We start from the raw sequence: 17,485 nt of genomic DNA on the forward strand, positions 1-17,485 counted from the left end.
CTTGAAACTTTAAATGCCTGATTCGTTGAATCGCATTTTTGAGAAGTTCTTGTGCGAAATCGACGAGTTCCGGCTCTGGGAATTGAAAAAATCTGACTGATGGAGGAGGTGCCTGAATCCAACTCCACCCCAGTCCGTTGGAAACTATGCTTCGAGCCCAACTGCTGAAGGTCCAATTCTCTCGGAACGAGTACAGGTATTGCTCAACTTACGACCTATGGGACATACGACTATTCGTCTTTACGACCATTTTTTCAGGGTGATGACGTCACAAGTTTATCAGAAATAGGACGAATATTTCCTTGAAAATAATCTATTTTCTTGAATACATATAAACTGATTTATCTTGGTAAATTATTATTTTCTTTTATTGTTAATATTCAGTATTTATTTTCAGTTAAAAATACATTAAGAAAAGTTTTAATATCTGTCGAGTTCATGTTATATGTCTAGTGATGTCACATCACCGGCGGAAAGCTTCCGGGCAACACAGTGATTTCATTCCAATAGGCTAACGATTAATATTAGTACAGTATTTCCATTATCAAAATATTAAATAACGATACAGAGTATTTTGAGGGTCTGTATCGGTTGTCATGAGTACTACGTAGCGTAAATTTGACTGTACGCTACTTTTTTAATCTCTGATAATGGATCGATATTTATCTAAAGAAAATATACTATTAGGGCAAATATTTTCTTGAAAATAATATATTTCCTTTTACATTATAAAAATAAAATACTTTTGTTTGTTAAGTTAGTATTTTCTTTTCATTTCTTGCAAGAAACAAAGAAAATGAATTTAGATATTTTGCAAGTCATTCTTCGTAGAGTTTACTGTACGTCACGTGTCTTATGATGTCGTGTATCTGGCGGAAGCGCGCTGACAAACCGAATGATTTCCTTTCATTGTTACCGAGTAAACTTATTACAGCATTCTCATCGAAACACCCAGTAACGATATAAAATGTTTTAGTGGTTTGTATAATTAGTTTTAAGATTAGTACAACTTATCGTAAATTTAAGAAAAAAAGTCTGATGACGTCATATTTCTGGCGGAAGGCGAGAGGCTAATCAAGTGATTTCCTTCCGATGCGTTACTATTCCCACAATCGAAACATCGAATAATGATATATAGAATTTTTTGATAATCTTTAAAAAAAAATATGAAGATACTACTGAATTAAAAACAAAATACAGAGAGAGAGAGAGAGAGAGAGAGAGAGAGAGCGTATTCCTATTATAACTAATAATAAGGTCTATAAACGAACTGTATGGAAAATGTGATACCCTATAACATATTGGCGCTGATGTAATATGCATTACGAAGAGATTTCGAATGTCAAGAAAATTATATAAATTAGTGTTATTGGTACTATGTGTGCGCATAATCGTTATACGGCAGCGTGACCTTGAGATGAGCTGATGCCAACCGAAAGTAAATCAAAAGTATTTGTTGATTATTGATATGCTCAAGAAATTGAAAAATAAAATATAAACGTTCTTTAGTAAACCACAATTAAACACAGTAATGTCTAATGAAATATAAAGGCTTAATATTGAACTACAATACTGTATGAAGCTTTAAAAATGAACTACCCGTGTGTGATTGCGAGAGCGAGCAGCCGAGCACACACACACACACAGACAGAGCTACAACGATTTCGTATTATACCTAATGATTAGACGAACTGTATGGAAACTGATTTCCTGTAACATATTGGCGTTGATGTAATATTCATCATTTAGATATTTCTAATAAGTTCAATGATAAAAGAATATGCCATACGTATGTACGCCATACTTTGATACGGTTGGTAGCGGCACTTTCAGATCAGCTGATCATAACCAAAGGTAAACAAAATTTTCAGTACTCGATTGTAAAATGCTTCCAAAATTGATAAATAGAATACAAAAATGCATTTATAGAGCATATGATATCCTATGAAACAAGAAAATAGAATAATGATAGGCAGTAAGAAAATATTGACAAAATATGATCCAGATGATTGCCGAATCATAACGTATCAAAATAAATCTACGGAAACTTCTCTTCTAGTTCGACATACGGCGAACTCGACTTGCGACTCATCTCTCGGTCCCTATCTCGGTCGTAAGTCGGCGACTACCTGTATACGCCCACAGGACGTTAATCACAACTTTTGCTTACACCACTTCCGAGTGATTTCTTGTAAATCTATCGGGGCTCCATTTCTGGAAAAGATTAATATAGTCCAGTACATGGTTGCATGGAGAGGGAGATGTTGCCTTTCTAGTGAAGTGTCCTTTTTCTAAAAGAGTTGCTTACCATAACTAAAAAAATCTATTCTACCTCTACCAAGCAGAGCTCTTCTAGGAGAAGGACACTACAAAATCAAACGATTGTTCTCTGATCTTGGATAGTGCCATAGCCTCTTTACCATGGTCTTTCACTGTTTTGGGGTAGAGTTCTCTTGCTTGAGGGTGCACTTGGGTACACTATTCTATTTTATTTTTCTTCTTGTTTTTCTTAAAGATTTTATAGTTTATATGAAATATTTATTTTAATGTTGTTTCTGTTCTTAAGATATTTTATGTTAATTGTCAATTACTTTTCTTGAAGTTTCCTTATTTCCTTTCCTCACTAGGATATAATCCCTGTTGGAGCCCTATGGCTTATGGCCGCCTGCTTTTCCAACTAGGGATGTAGTTTAGCAAGTAACAATAATAATAATAATAATAATAATAATAATATTAATAATAATAATAATAATAATAATAATAATAGTTGAAAAACCAACAACACTCATTCCAGTGTGGGCAAAGATCCCTCATTTTCCTTAAACCATTTGTAATCTACTTTTCCCAGACCACCCACCCCCACATGAATATGGAGTTACCAACCCACAATCAATGACACTCTTGTTTTGACAAAGATGATCAAACAGTAAGCGAACAATGTGAATTGTGACCCGAATGAACGTCATAATACGACTCGGGAGGTCCTGTAGAGAGTAGGGTTCCCCTGCTGTACGGGACCAGATAAGCAAGGGTTCCCCTGCTGTACGGCACCAGACAAGCAAGGGTTCCCCTGTTGTACGGCACCAGACAAGCAAGGGCTCCCCTGCTGTACGGCACCAGACAAGCAAGGGCTCCCCTGCTGTACGGCACCAGACAAGCAAGGGCTCCCCTGCTGTACGGCACCAGACAAGCAAGGGCTCCCCTGCTGTACGGCACCAGACAAGCAAGGGCTCCCCTGCTGTACGGCACCAGACAAGCAAGGGCTCCCCTGCTGTACGGCACCAGACAAGCAAGGGCTCCCCTGCTGTACGGCACCAGACAAGCAAGGGCTCCCCTGCTGTACGGCACCAGACAAGCAAGGGCTCCCCTGCTGTACGGCACCAGACAAGCAAGGGCTCCCCTGCTGTACGGCACCAGACAAGCAAGGGCTCCCCTGCTGTACGGCACCAGACAAGCAAGGGCTCCCCTGCTGTACGGCACCAGACAAGCAAGGGCTCCCCTGCTGTACGGCACCAGACAAGCAAGGGCTCCCCTGCTGTACGGCACCAGACAAGCAAGGGCTCCCCTGCTGTACGGCACCAGACAAGCAAGGGCTCCCCTGCTGTACGGGACCAGATAAGCAGGCCTTAAAGTCGAGTCAAGTCAGTCATTTCTGACACTTTCATCTGAGACTGCTTTCAAAGATTTTTGTCAGGATTTTAAGGTTTAAAGGCCACTCATGAATGGCAGAAGCCAGAGACATTAACAATAACCTAGCAGGAAAAAAACTCCAGAGAATTTCCATATATACATATGATCAGCATCAAATGCCCTCTTCACCCAAGCTAGGACCAGGGAGGGGTAGGGAATGGTAGACCTTTAGGTTCCCCAAAACCCCCATCCTTAGCTCTCAGGGATGGTGAGGTTGCAGACACTACAAGAAACTATCATGCTTGAGCAGGTATTGAAAACCTGTCCAGAGGCGTTTTCAATAGGCTAATTCCCTAGTATTATCGCAAAGGGTTTTGGTAGCATATTGGAAATGTCTCTGTCTGGTAATCTGCTGGACTGGGGTTTAAGACCAAGACAGTGAAAAACCATGGTTCAGAGGCTATAGAATTTGGAGTGTCCTTCTCTTAACCCTTATACCCCCAAAAGAACGTACTGGTACGTTTCACAAAACTCATCCCTTTACCCCATGGACGTACTGGTACGTCCTTGCAAAAAACTGCTATTTACATTTTTTTTTGCATAATTTTGATAATTTTTTGAGAAACTTCAGGCATTTTCCAAGAGAATGAGACCAACCTGACCTCTCTATGACAAAAATTAAGGCTGTTAGAACAATTAAAAAAAATATACTGCAAAAGGGTTAAGAGCTGCTTACCATAGCTAGCCTCTCTTCTACCAAGAGAAAAATAGCCACTGAACAATTACAGTGCAATAGTAAACGCCCCTTTCAAAATTGTTGGAATATGTCATTCTTGAACAACTAGTTAGTCACATTTAAAGATTCGAAGCATTGCCAGACAACCGTTCAGCATCCAGACAATTATATTTCATTTGCTGTTGTAAATGATCGGCTGGAAACGATGGATGTAAACAAATTTGGTATCTTGATATTACCCGATCTTAGCACTGCTTTCGATAGTTGTGCACGAACTGCTACTCAATGATTTAAGGCCCAATGGTATTGAAGATGAAGCCTTTGAGTATCTAAAAGATTACTTGGTTGACAAACTACTGTCTACGAATTGGAAACTCATCTATCTTAAGAACAATTAAAAAGAAGGGTACCCAAGGGAAGCGTACTAGGCCCAATCTTATTCTGTACCTATACTTTAGGTCAGTGGTTCTCAAACTTTTTCATGAGCGACCCTATTTGAAACATTTCATTCCTTCGCAACCCAGAGTAAAGTGAAGAGAAAGAAAACATGCAATGATATATACACTTTATTTTGGAAAAAAAATAGTGTACAGCTTTTCATTCACAAAACTAAACTAGTGGGATTTATGGCACTGCTTTTCCTTTTCACAAAACTAAACGAACAGGATTCATGGCACTGCTTTTCGTTCCCAAAACTATATTTATAGAATCCATGGCACTGCTTTTAATTCACAAAACTAAATTAATAGAATCTATGGCAGAGACACCATTACATGGGGCCCAGGAGGAGGGAGGTGGGGGGAAGATGAACATACATAACAAAAGTAATTTGTGGTTAAAGAAGAATAATTCAATTAAGCAACTGAAATACACTGAAACACTGAAAGCATGATAATGTTCCTGTGTCCCTGCGACCCATCAAAATTGATCTCGCGACCCAACTTTGGGTCGCGACCCATAGTTTGAGAACCACTGCTTTAGATCTATCAAATGTATGAAGTGGAGTTTAAACTGTTTGCGGATGATACACAACTTTACTTTTCATAAATGACATGGATGATACCGCTGAAACTTTAAACCAGGTTCTTACCAGTGTTAGGGAATGGATGACAAATACACAACAAAATGAAAGAAAAATAACTTAAGAACTTTTGGCGACATACACAAATATTAACAACTTGATCCCAATATAAAGTAAATTTTGTGACCTAGGGGTATCACTTGACTGTAATGTATCTCTCAGTGCTTAACCCTTTTACCACCAAAGGACGTACTGGTACGTTTCACAAAAGCCATCCCTTTACCCCCATGGACGTACCGGTACGTCCTTGCAAAAAAATGCTATAAATTTTTTTTTTTTTCATATTTTTGATAATTTTTTGAGAAAATTCAGGCATTTTCCAAGAGAATGAGACCAACCTGACCTCTCTATGATAAAAAATTAAGGCTGTTAGAGCAATTTAAAAAAAATATACTGCAAAATGTTCAGGTAAAAAAATAACCCCCTGGGGGTTAAGGGTTGGAAATTTCCAAATAGCCTGGGGGTAAAAGGGTTAAAGTCATAACGTAGTAAGAAACACTGAATATCAACCTTAAAAACATTGATTTTGCAAAGATGTAACTGGATAAGTATTTTGTACAGAAACCTGTGATTAACTGTGTTCTTACCAAGATTGACTACTGGAACTCCATCCACAACAATCTACCCAAAGTGCAACTTATGGAATTACAAAACATAATACAGTGAACCCTCGCTACTTCGCGGTTCGACCATCGCGGATTCACCACTTCGCGGATTTTTTTCATAACCCATATACATATACATATTGGTAATAACAAAATCAACATACTGTACTGAATAATCAATACTGTATAATCGATGCAAAAACTAACCTATACACAGATGTGTACAGTAAATGCGTTTGTTTCTTCATTATGATCAGAGAAACGTAAACAAAACATTGGTTGCCATTTTTTATCGTACTTTTTGGCGTGTTTAGGAAACGCATGAATAAAATCGCCTTTAATATTTGTGCCTGCTTTAGTTTAGGGTACTGTAGTACATGCATTAAGTGTTCTGTACATTAAAGGGTAGTTTGTTAACAGTACTACGTACAAGGGAAGGTTTTAAAAGTCTGAATATACATGTTAAATAAATAGGTAAATATGGTGTCACTACTTCGCGGATTTTCACCTATCGCGGCCGGGTCTGGAACCTATCTACCGCGATAAACGAGGGTTCACTGTAAGCACGAAGAGCAAGATTGATAAAATGTATTCCACCCTAAGAAAGGATCCTTCCTATACTAATTTAATTAAATTGGCTGTCTATTCAAGCTAGAAAAGTTCAAGATAATGTTTGTGCAATAACCCATCGAGTTATCAGACATCCAAAATATCAAAGAGAATGAAAGGATCATTCCTATACTAATTGAATTAAATTGGCTGTCTATTCAAGCTAGAAAAGTTTAAGATAATGTTTGTGCAATAACCCATCAAGTTATCAGACATCCAAAATATCAAAGAGAATTGCTACATATTGTGCAGCCAATGAATCGTGTAAACACAAGAATAGTTAAAGATAGTTTCAAATTATTGGAGCCAAGAGGCATGTCTACAGCAGGATCTACAACTTTCAAACATGAGGCTCCAAGACTATATGACAAGCTTCCACTAAGCATCCAAAAGCCTGAAGACAAAACTTTAAAGAAGAAACTGAAGACATTCTTGTTTTTTAAAGTGCTTCAATAATGTGGATTTGACAATAAACATGGAATAAGCTGTGTATTACTCTAAATACATAAGACTGTAAATGACAAACATTCTTGTAGTGCATAAGGTTCCTGTGCTATAGGACCAGGAAACCAGCCCTTAAAATAAAGTAAAATTGAAGTAAATTTGTAAATAATTAGTAATTTATAGTTTAGGACAATAAGGATCACAATTCCATCAAAAGGAAAGACATCAAATCAATCAAAAATGAAAGTGAGAATATTAGCTGCTGGACAATGCATGATCACAACACCTAAACAGGATAAGAACTGCACTGAAGACACTTGACCCATATGAAGTACAAAGAGGTAAGACAGCAATCTGGGAGAAAGGAAGAATAGTACAGTGAACCCTCGCTACTTCGCGGTTCGACCATCGCGGATTCACCACTTCGCGGATTTTTTTCATAACCCATATACATATACATATTGGTAATAACAAAATCAACATACTGTACTGAATAATCAATATAATCGATGCAAAAACTAACCTATACACAGATGTGTACAGTGAATGCGTTTGTTTCATCATTATGATCAGAGAAACGTAAACAAAACATTGGTTGCCATTTTTTATCGTGCTTTTTGGCGTGTTTAGGAAACACGATATAAAATCGCCTTTAATATTTGTGCCTGTTTTAGTTTAGGGTACTGTAGTACATTCATTAAGTGTTCTGTACATTAAAGGGTAGTTTGTTAACAGTACTACGTACAAGGGAAGGTTTTAAAAGTCTGAATATACATGTTAAATAAATAGGTAAATATGGTGTCACTACTTCGCGGATTTTCACCTATCGCGGCCGGGTCTGGAACCTATCTACCGCGATAAACGAGGGTTCACTGTAATCCATTAGAAGGGTAAGAATTAGGTGGGACTAAAGACCGGATGCAACAGCGACCCCAAACAGAATTAGTTCACAGGTACCATAAAAAAACAAGTGAATAAACAGACGAAGGCAGAATATGAAATTCAATCAGTTTGCCTCATTCTAATGTCTACAACAATTTACTGGCTGCTAAAATATGTACCATACCCACTACAAACAGGTATCTAAAATACAGTACTTCTTACTAAACAACCAAATTAAATTGCTTGTTCTTAACCCTTTTACCCCCAGGCTCTTTGGAAATTTCCAACCCTTAAGCCCTAGGGGGTTATTTTTTTCGCAGCACATTTTGCAGTATATATTTTTCAAATTGCTCTAACAGCCTTAATTTTTGTCATAGAGAGGTCAGGTTGGTCTCATTCTCTTGGAAAATGCCTGAATTTTCTCAAAAAAAAATTATCAAAAATATGAAAAAAAAAATTTTTATAGTGTTTTTTTGCAAGGACGTACCGGTACGTCCTTGGGGGCAAAGGGATGAGTTTTGTGGAACGTACCAGTACGTCCTTTGGGGGTAAAAGGGTTAATTAGTTACAAATTGTGCACACAAGCAGATAATGCATGCTTGAAATCCAGCAAATACTCTAAAAAACAACACTGTCAAAACCTGTAGGACTACAGTACTGATTGTCACCTGTGCATTACAGTAAAAGTAAATACAGTACTGTACAAAGTCTGAGTATGCTTTAGCCAAACTTACATTGTCGAAAGCTAAGGAAAATTCCTATTTTCAGAAATTTTCATTTCATTACATTATTACGCAGTTAAATAAACCTCTGCTACATCTGAGCTATCTATGCTAATCATAACTCGTCCCTACACTAACATACAGTACTCTATGTTAAGTCTTTTTATAGTTTATATGTGAAATGTTTTAATGTTAATGTTTTTCAAATATTTTATTTCAATTGTTCATAACATCTCATATCTTATCCATTTCCTAATTTCCTCACTGGGTAATTTTTCCCTGTTGGAGCCCTTGGGCTTACGGAATCTTCCTTTTCCAAGTAGGGTTGTAGCTTAGCTAGTAAAAATAAGAATAATAATAATAATGTGGGTCACATATTTCCAAACTGTGAACTACTGAATGCCTTGGACTATAAATGATAAAATATCTGTGAAGGTCCTGTAGAGAGTGGGGTTCCCCTGCAGCATAGGACCAGAAAAGCAGCCCTTAAAGTAAATGTAAAGTAAATCGGCTGCCGTTTTGGTATGCGATCTCAAAGAAATGCTTTCGTTTTGGTATGCAGTCTCACCTGATAGTAGTGATCACATTTCACTTCATGGCGAAGCAAGAACTATTAGATTTTCTATTATTCTTTGTTTTTTACTTTACCTATTAACCCTTTTACCCCCGGGGTATTTGGAAATATCCAACCCCAAACCCCCAAGGGGTTATTTTTTTCCCAGCAGATTTTGCAGTATATTCTTTTTAAATTGCTCTAACAGCATTAATTTTTGTCATAGAGAGGTCAGGTTGGTCTCATTCTCTTGGAAAATGCCTGAATTTTCTCAAAAAATTATCAAAAATATGAAAAAAAAAAATTTTATAGCATTTTTTTGTAAGGACGTACCGGTACGTCCATGGGGGTAAAGGGATGAGTTTTGTGAAACGTACCAGTACGTCCTTTGGGGGTAAAAGGGTTAAAGTAAATGTAAAGTAAATCGGCTGCCGTTTTGGTATGCGATCTCAAAGAAATGCTTTCGTTTTGGTATGCAGTCTCACCTGATAGTAGTGATCACATTTCACTTCATGGCGAAGCAAGAACTATTAGATTTTCTATTATTTTTTGCTTTTTTCTTTACCTATTAAAAATACTGAGATTGCATGCCAAAGCAAAACAACGATTTCTGAGATCACGCCATAAATGAGATCGCATACCAAATCAGCATGGTAAATCGAGAAAACCTGTACTTAAAAAAACTCAGAAGACATACTTTAATATCTTGACTACTGAAAACTCAAACGAACCAATAACAGAGAAAACAAAAATGTATGCACTGATCAAGGTGTGCATGTTGGTCTTATAGCATCCTGCTTTTCTAAGTAGGGGTGCAGCTTAGCTAGTCATTATAATAACAGCAGCAGCTTAGTAACTTTGAGGCAGATATGATTCAGCACCATCAGCCCGGGTCAAGTCGAAGTAAAATGCGAAAAGCAAAAGCAAGGCCTATACTATTTTAGGAAGTACAGAAATACGACTTACAAAAAATATGGAGCTCATCTTGACTTTCCTAATAAGAATGAATTTAACTAAAGGATTTGTTTAGCAAAACCACCTTCTTTGAAGTTCCTTCACGGTGAAAAGGAAAAAGATCTCGTAACTTCTCTGAATGATTTCTTTCCTTTCAGTTTTCATTTTTTTCCAATATCCCATTTCTTTATTGTAATTTAATAGCAGATGCTTTGCAAACGCTGTTGGGATTCACAGCTGCTGTTCAAACTACATTATTATTATTATTATTACTTGCTAAGCTACAACCCTAGTTGGTAAAGCAAAATGTTTAAAGCCCAGGGGCTCCAACAGGGAAAATTGCCCAGTGAGGAGAGGAAACAAGGAAAAATAAAATATTTTAAGAACAGTAACATAAAAATATATATTTCCTTTACAAAAAATAAGAAATTTAACAAAAATGAGGTAGTAGGTTGGCCAGGGCGCCAGCTGCCCGTTGAGATACTACTGCTAGAGAGTTATGAGATCCTTTGACTGGCCAGACAGTACTACATTGGAGCTTTCTCTGTGTTTACGGTTCTTTCCCTTTGCCTACACAGACACCGAGTAGTCTGGCCTATTCTTTATACGTTCTCCTGTCCTCATACACATGACAACACTGAGGTCACCTAACAATTCTTCTTTACTCAAGGGGTTAACTAATGCTCTGTAATTGTTCAGGGGCTACTTTCCTCTTGGTAAGGATAGAAGAGACACTTTAGCTATGGTAAGCAGCTCTTCAAGGAGGACAAGGACACTCCAAAATGAAACCATTGTTTTCTAGTCTTGGGTAGTGCCATAGCCTTTGTACCATGGTCTTCCAATGCCTTTGGTTAGAGTTCTCTTGCTTAAGGGTACACTCGGGGCCCACTATTCTATCTTATTTCTCTTATTATTATTATTATTAAATGCTAAGCTACAATCCTAGTTGGAAAAGCAGGATGCTATAAGCCCAGGGGCCCCAGCAGGGAAAATAGCCCTTTGAGGAAAGGAAACAAGGAAAAATAAGATACTTTAAGAACAGTAACATTAAAATAAATATTTCCTTCATAAACAATAAAAACATTAACAGTAGAGGAAGAGAAACTAGATAAAACAGTGTGCTCAAGTGTACCCTCAAGCAAGAGAACTCTAGCCCAAGTCAGTGGAAGACCATGGTACAGAGGCTATGGCACTACCCAAGACTGGAGAACAATGGTTTGATTTTGAAGTGTCCTTCTCCTAGAAGAGCTGCTTACCATGGCTAAAGAGTTCTTCTACCCTTACCAAGAGGAAAGTAGCCCCTGAACAATTACAGAGCATTAGTTAACCCCTTGAGCAAAGAAGAATTGTTAGGTGACCTCAGTGTTGTCATGTGTATGAGGACAGGATAATGTATAAAGAATAGGCCAGACTACTCGGTGCATGTGTAAGCAAAGGGGAAATGAACCGTAACCAGAGAGAAGGCTCCAATGTAGTACTGTCTGGCCAGTCAAAAGACCCCAGAACTCTTTAGCGGTAGTGTCTCAACGGGTGGCTAGTCTATGTCAACTTGGCTCATGAAGGTGTCAAAAAGGCAGCTTTCAGGCCTGGGCAGGTTTTCAGAACCACTTGCTTAGCTCTCATACTAGTTATAAGAAAAATATTATAACACAAAACACTGCAAGGTGGTCTGTAACGGACAAATAAAATTCGTAGCGGCCAGGAGCAAAGTGAGCACACAGCTGCTAGCATCGCCACACCCAAGGGCATGGTGGGCCCACGAGGCAGCCATACTAGACTGCCAGTCCCACAATAATTCTTCAATTTGGACGCAACAAAGCTCTTCAAGAGCTAACCCATATAAATGACAAAGGTTTGCATCCAATTAGGAACATATTTTTTCATACTTAACCCTTTTACCCCCAGGCTCTTTGGAAATTTCCAACCCTTAACCCCGAGGGGGTTATTTTTTTCCCAGCACATTTTGCACTATATAATTTTCAAATTGCTCTATCAGCCTTAATTTTTGTCATAGAGAAGTCAGGTTGGTCTCATTCTCTTGGAAAATGCCTATATTTTTATAGCATTTTTTTGCAAGGACGTACCGGTACGTCCATGGGGGTAAAGGGATGGGTTTTGTGAAACGTACCAGTACGTCCTTTGGGGGTAAAAGGGTTAGTCAACTGAAATTTACAACAATGTTGAAAGGTAGTTTAAAAGAAATCTTACCTGATATTCAAGTTGTATAAAATCTACCATCAGGTATCACTTGCTTGGAGGGTCCTCTTGCCTAGAACTGGATTGGGGCCATCCATTTAATTGTATTGGATTAGGGTTGGCGGCATCCTCTTTAGTTGACATCCTCGGCCGCAACCGCTAACCACCGTCTTGAGTGCATAGCCTACCTGTGAGTAGAAAGGTGTTAATATACATTATAATGTGTACAAATATTTATATTTATAAAACCGTGAACAAAAAAAGATTTCTAGTTCCCTCTGCTGTCCCAGTGTAAAACCAGAAAATCATTCCATGCAGAATAAATTTGTACAATATAATGAATGCTCTAGTTAACCCTTTTACCCCCAGACTCTTTGGAAATTTCCAACCCTTAACCCACAAGGGGGTTATTTTTTTCCCAGCACATTTTGCAGTATATTTTTTTTAAATTGCTCTAACAGCCTTAATTTTTGTCATAGAGAGGTCAGGTTGGTCTCATTCTCTTGGAAAATGCCTGAATTTTCTCAAAAAATTATCAAAAATATGAAAAAAAAAAATTTTATAGCATTTTTTTGCAAGGACGTACCGGTACGTCCATGGGGGTAAAGGGATGGCTTTTGTGAAACGTACCAGTACGTCCTTTGGGGGTAGAAGGGTTAAAGTATTTGGAAAAAATAATAAATAAATCTTTATTAGAGACATGTATAGATTTATACTACCATCTAATGTTTGAATATAGGATAGATTTATAAATTTGGGATTTATGACCTGGCACTGGAGTCTGAAAGGACATTCAGCAAACCGGTAAAACTGGGAAAATCTCCCGCAGGTTAGACTGTGTAGTAAGGCTAGGAGAAGCTTCACAGCAAGATTCAAGAGAATTAGCTGGAAGAGACGTAAAGAAGAAAGCTAAAAAACCGGTAAAACTGGGAAAATCTCCCGCAGGTTAGATTGTGAAGTAAGGCTAGGAGAAGCTTCACAGCAAGATTCAAGAGAATTAGCCGGAAGAGACGTAGAGAAGAAAGCTAAAAAGTTCCACTAGTAATGCCGCACTCCCACCTACGGGGAAGTTATAACACGCAATATATAAATAAAGGGGAGTGACAGCAGCTATTATTATTAACCCTTTTACCCCCAAAGGACGTACTGGTACGTTTCACAAAACTCATCCCTTTACCCCCATGGACGTACCGGTACGTCCTTGCAAAAAAATGCTATAAACATTTTTTTTTTCATATTTTTGATAATTTTTTGAAAAAATTCAGGCATTTTCCAAGAGAATGAGACCAACCTGACCTCTCTATGACAAAAATTAAGGCTGTTAGAGCAATTTAAAAAAAATATACTGCAAAATGTGCTGGGGAAAAAATAACCCCTTGGGGGTTAAGGGTTGGAAATTTCCAAAGAGCCTGGGGGTAAAAGGGTTAATTTCTAAGCTACAACCTTAGTTGGAAAAGCAGGATGCTATATGCCCAGGGGCTCCAACAAGGAAAATAGCCCAGTAAGGAAAGACAGCAAGGTAACATTAAAATAAAAATCTTCTATATAAACTATAAAAACTTATAAGAAAACAAGAGGAAGAGAAATAAGATGAAATAGTGTGCCCAAGTGTACCCTTAAGCAAGAGAACTTTAACCCAAGACAGTGGAAGAACATGGTACTGAGGCTACGGCATTACCCAAGACTAGAGAACAATGGTCATAAAATAGCAGTCGAGTTGTAACCTAAGAAAATGTAGAAAATAATTGTTGCTGTTTTCTATATAAATTGAGTAAATGCCTACGTCAGAGATGAGTAAAATCAGGCATAATTATTAAGGACTGTTCCTACAGCAAAAACCTTTTATTCAACACTCGGATGTATAACGGAATGCAGAACAGAGGTAAAACTAAAGGGGCCCTCAGTAGGGTGCAGACCTCCGCTGCAGCAGCTTATCTCTCGACCTTGACCTTTGACCTTAACATGTATCAATTGGCGTGGATTTTCATACACTCAACTATGAACCAAGTTTGAAGTCTCTGTGACAACGATGTCCAAACTTATAGCTGATTACGTGAGTTGGAAATTTTGCTTGACTCTAACCTTGACCTATGACCTTGAACTTCCAAAATTTAATTATTTCCAGGATTTTACATGAAAGTTAATCCCTGCTAGTTTCAATATTCTAAGGTTAAAATTGTGGTCAGGAAGCTGTTCACAAACACACACAAACAGGGGGTAAAACATAACCTTTCAAACTTTGTTGGCAGAGGTGAAAAAAAAAACTACAGAGGTTAATTTTAACATCATTCAATGTACTGCACACACACATTTTCATTGATTTAATATTCAAACCTAACTGACACACCTACCAAGATGTCATTTACAAATCTTAACACTAGGGCAGCAATTTATTCAACAGTTCCGGCACTCGGTTTCATACCAAGTAATATTTACTCACCGACAATGACATACGGTAGCTTGAAAAGGTTTTTTTTAACACTTTAACCCCCAGGCTATTTGGAAATTTCCAACCCTTAACCCCCAGGGGATTATTTTTTTCCCAGCACATTTTGCAGTATATTTTTTTTAAATTGCTCTAACAGCCTTCATTTTTGTCATAGAGAGGTCAGGTTGGTCTCATTCTCTTGGAAAATGCCTGAATTTTCTCAAAAAATTATCAAAAATATAAAAAAAAAAAATTTTATAGCATTTTTTTGCAAGGACGTACCGGTACGTCCATGGGGGTAAAGGGATGGCTTTTGTGAAACGTACCAGTACGTCCTTTGGGGGTAAAAGGGTTAGCTCCACTGTGTACTTATACTTTGACGTATTTTCTTCAACACCTGATGGATTCGTCCTTGGATCATACCCCACATGTCCACCGATGTTTGTTGAAATTAGTTCTGTAGTTTTTGTGCAATGTTGTTCACAAACAAATTATTTGTCATGCAATTAACATTGTGATTATTTCAAACTCCAGTACTGCTGTGTACCTCTACTTTATCCAAAATGTTACAAAGTCCTCCTTGAGCACTACCCAACACGACTACCAACTTTGGTCAAAATCGGAACAGTACTATTCGTGTAAAAATTTTATTTTTATTAGTAAAATAAATTTTTGAATATACTTACCCGATAATCATGTAGCTGTCAACTCCGTTGCCCGACAGAATTCTACGGGAGGGATACGCCAGCTATCACTATACTAGAAGGGGGTGTACTCACCAGCGCCACCTGTGGCCAGGTACTACAGTACTTCTTGTTGACACCTCCTCAATTTTTCCTCGGTCCACTGGTTCTCTATGGGGAGGAAGGGAGGGTCAATTAAATCATGATTATCGGGTAAGTATATTCAAAAATTTATTTTACTAATAAAAATAACATTTTTCAATATTAAACTTACCCGATAATCATGTAGCTGATTCACACCCAGGGGGGTGGGTGAAAACCAGTGTACATGACTAAAGGATAGCTAAGTATCCCGTATTTCATATAATCAGTTATCTCAAAATAACAATGAAATAATAAGTACCTGGTAAGGAAGTCGACTTGAACCGTTACTCTGCCTTTATTAAGTTCGTCTTCCTTACTGAGCGCAGCGTTCCTCTTAGGAGGCTGAATCAACTCTAAGGTGCTAAAGTATATAGGGCTGCAACCCCTACTAAAGGACCTCTACACAACCTCTAACCCAGGCGCTTCTCAAGAATGAATTGACCACCCGCCAAATCAAAAGGATGCGGAAGGCTTCTTAGCCTACCGTAACAACCATAAAAACAACAATAAAAGCATTCAAGAGAAAGGTTAAAAAAGGTTATGGGATTAAGGGAATGTAGTGGCTGAGCCCTCACCTACTACTGCACTCGCTGCTACGAATGGTCCCAGGGTGTAGCAGTTCTCGTAAAGAGACTGGACATCTTTAAGATAAAATGATGCAAACACTGACTTGCTCCTCCAATAAGTTGCATCCATTATGCTCTGCAGAGAACTGTTTTTATTAAAGGCCATCGAAGTGGCTACGGCTCTAACTTCGTGGGTCCTTACCTTCAGCAAAGCAAGGTCTTCCTCCTTCAAGTGAGAAAGGGCTTCTCTAATCAGAAGCCTTATATAATACGAAACCCCGTTTTTGGACATGGGCATCGAAGGTTTCTTGATTGCACACCATAAGGCTTCTGACTGTCCTCGAATAGGTTTAGACCTATTAAGATAATATTTCAGAGCTCTGACAGGGCAAAGAACTCTTTCTAGCTCGTTACCTACCATGTTGGAAAGGCTAGGAATTTCAAACGATCTAGGCCAAGGACGTGAAGGAAGTTCATTCTTAGCTAAGAATCCGAGCTGTAAAGAACATGTCGCAGATTCGGATGTGAACCCAATGTTCTTGCTGAAGGCATGAACCTCACTGACTCTTTTAGCTGTTGCAAGGCAGACGAGAAAAAGAGTCTTGAGGGTAAGGTCCTTGAAGGAAGCTGACTGGAGAGGTTCGAACCTAGGCGACATAAGGAACCTTAAGACTACGTCTAGATTCCAGCCTGGAGTGGGTAAACGACGTTCTTTAGAAGTCTCAAAAGACTTAAGGATGTCTTGAAGGTCCTTGTTGGAAGAAAGGTCCAAACCTCTGTGGCGGAGAACTGAAGCCAACATACTCCTGTACCCTTTAATCGTAGGAGCTGAAAGGGATCTCTCATTCCTTAGATGTAATAGGAAGTCAGCTATTTGGGTTACAGAGGTATTGGTAGAGGAAACTGCATTGGCTCTACACCAGCTCCGGAAGACTTCCCACTTGGATTGGTAGACTCTACGAGTGGATACCCTCCTTGCTCTGGCAATCGCACTGGCTGCCTCCTTCGAAAAGCCTCTAGCTCTAGCGAATCTTTCGACAGTCTGAAGGCAGTCAGCCGAAGAGCGTGGAGGTTTGGGTGCAACTTGTCTACGTGAGGTTGACGTAGAAGGTCCACTCTTAGAGGGAGAGTCCTGGGGACGTCGACCAGCCATTGTAGTACCTCTGTGAACCATTCTCTTGCAGGCCAAAGGGGAGCAACCAGCGTCAGCCGTGTCCCTTCGTGCGAGATGAACTTCTGAAGGACTTTGTTT

At 38.6% G+C, this 17,485-nt stretch overlaps 1 protein-coding gene across 2 annotated transcripts in view; it reads right to left on the reverse strand.

Annotated features, from left to right (window-relative positions):
* Positions 1 to 17,485, reverse strand: part of LOC137623356 (uncharacterized) — a 547,933-nt gene that overhangs the window by 516,648 nt on the left and 13,800 nt on the right. For both annotated transcript variants that reach the window (XR_011040602.1, XM_068354184.1), the window contains exon 2: positions 12,425 to 12,600. The gene's annotated coding sequence lies outside the window, so the exon portion shown is untranslated. The remainder of the gene's footprint in view (positions 1 to 12,424; positions 12,601 to 17,485) is intronic.

Source organism: Palaemon carinicauda, chromosome 30 (assembly GCF_036898095.1).
Source record: "Palaemon carinicauda isolate YSFRI2023 chromosome 30, ASM3689809v2, whole genome shotgun sequence".
Taxonomy (NCBI): domain Eukaryota; kingdom Metazoa; phylum Arthropoda; class Malacostraca; order Decapoda; family Palaemonidae; genus Palaemon; species Palaemon carinicauda.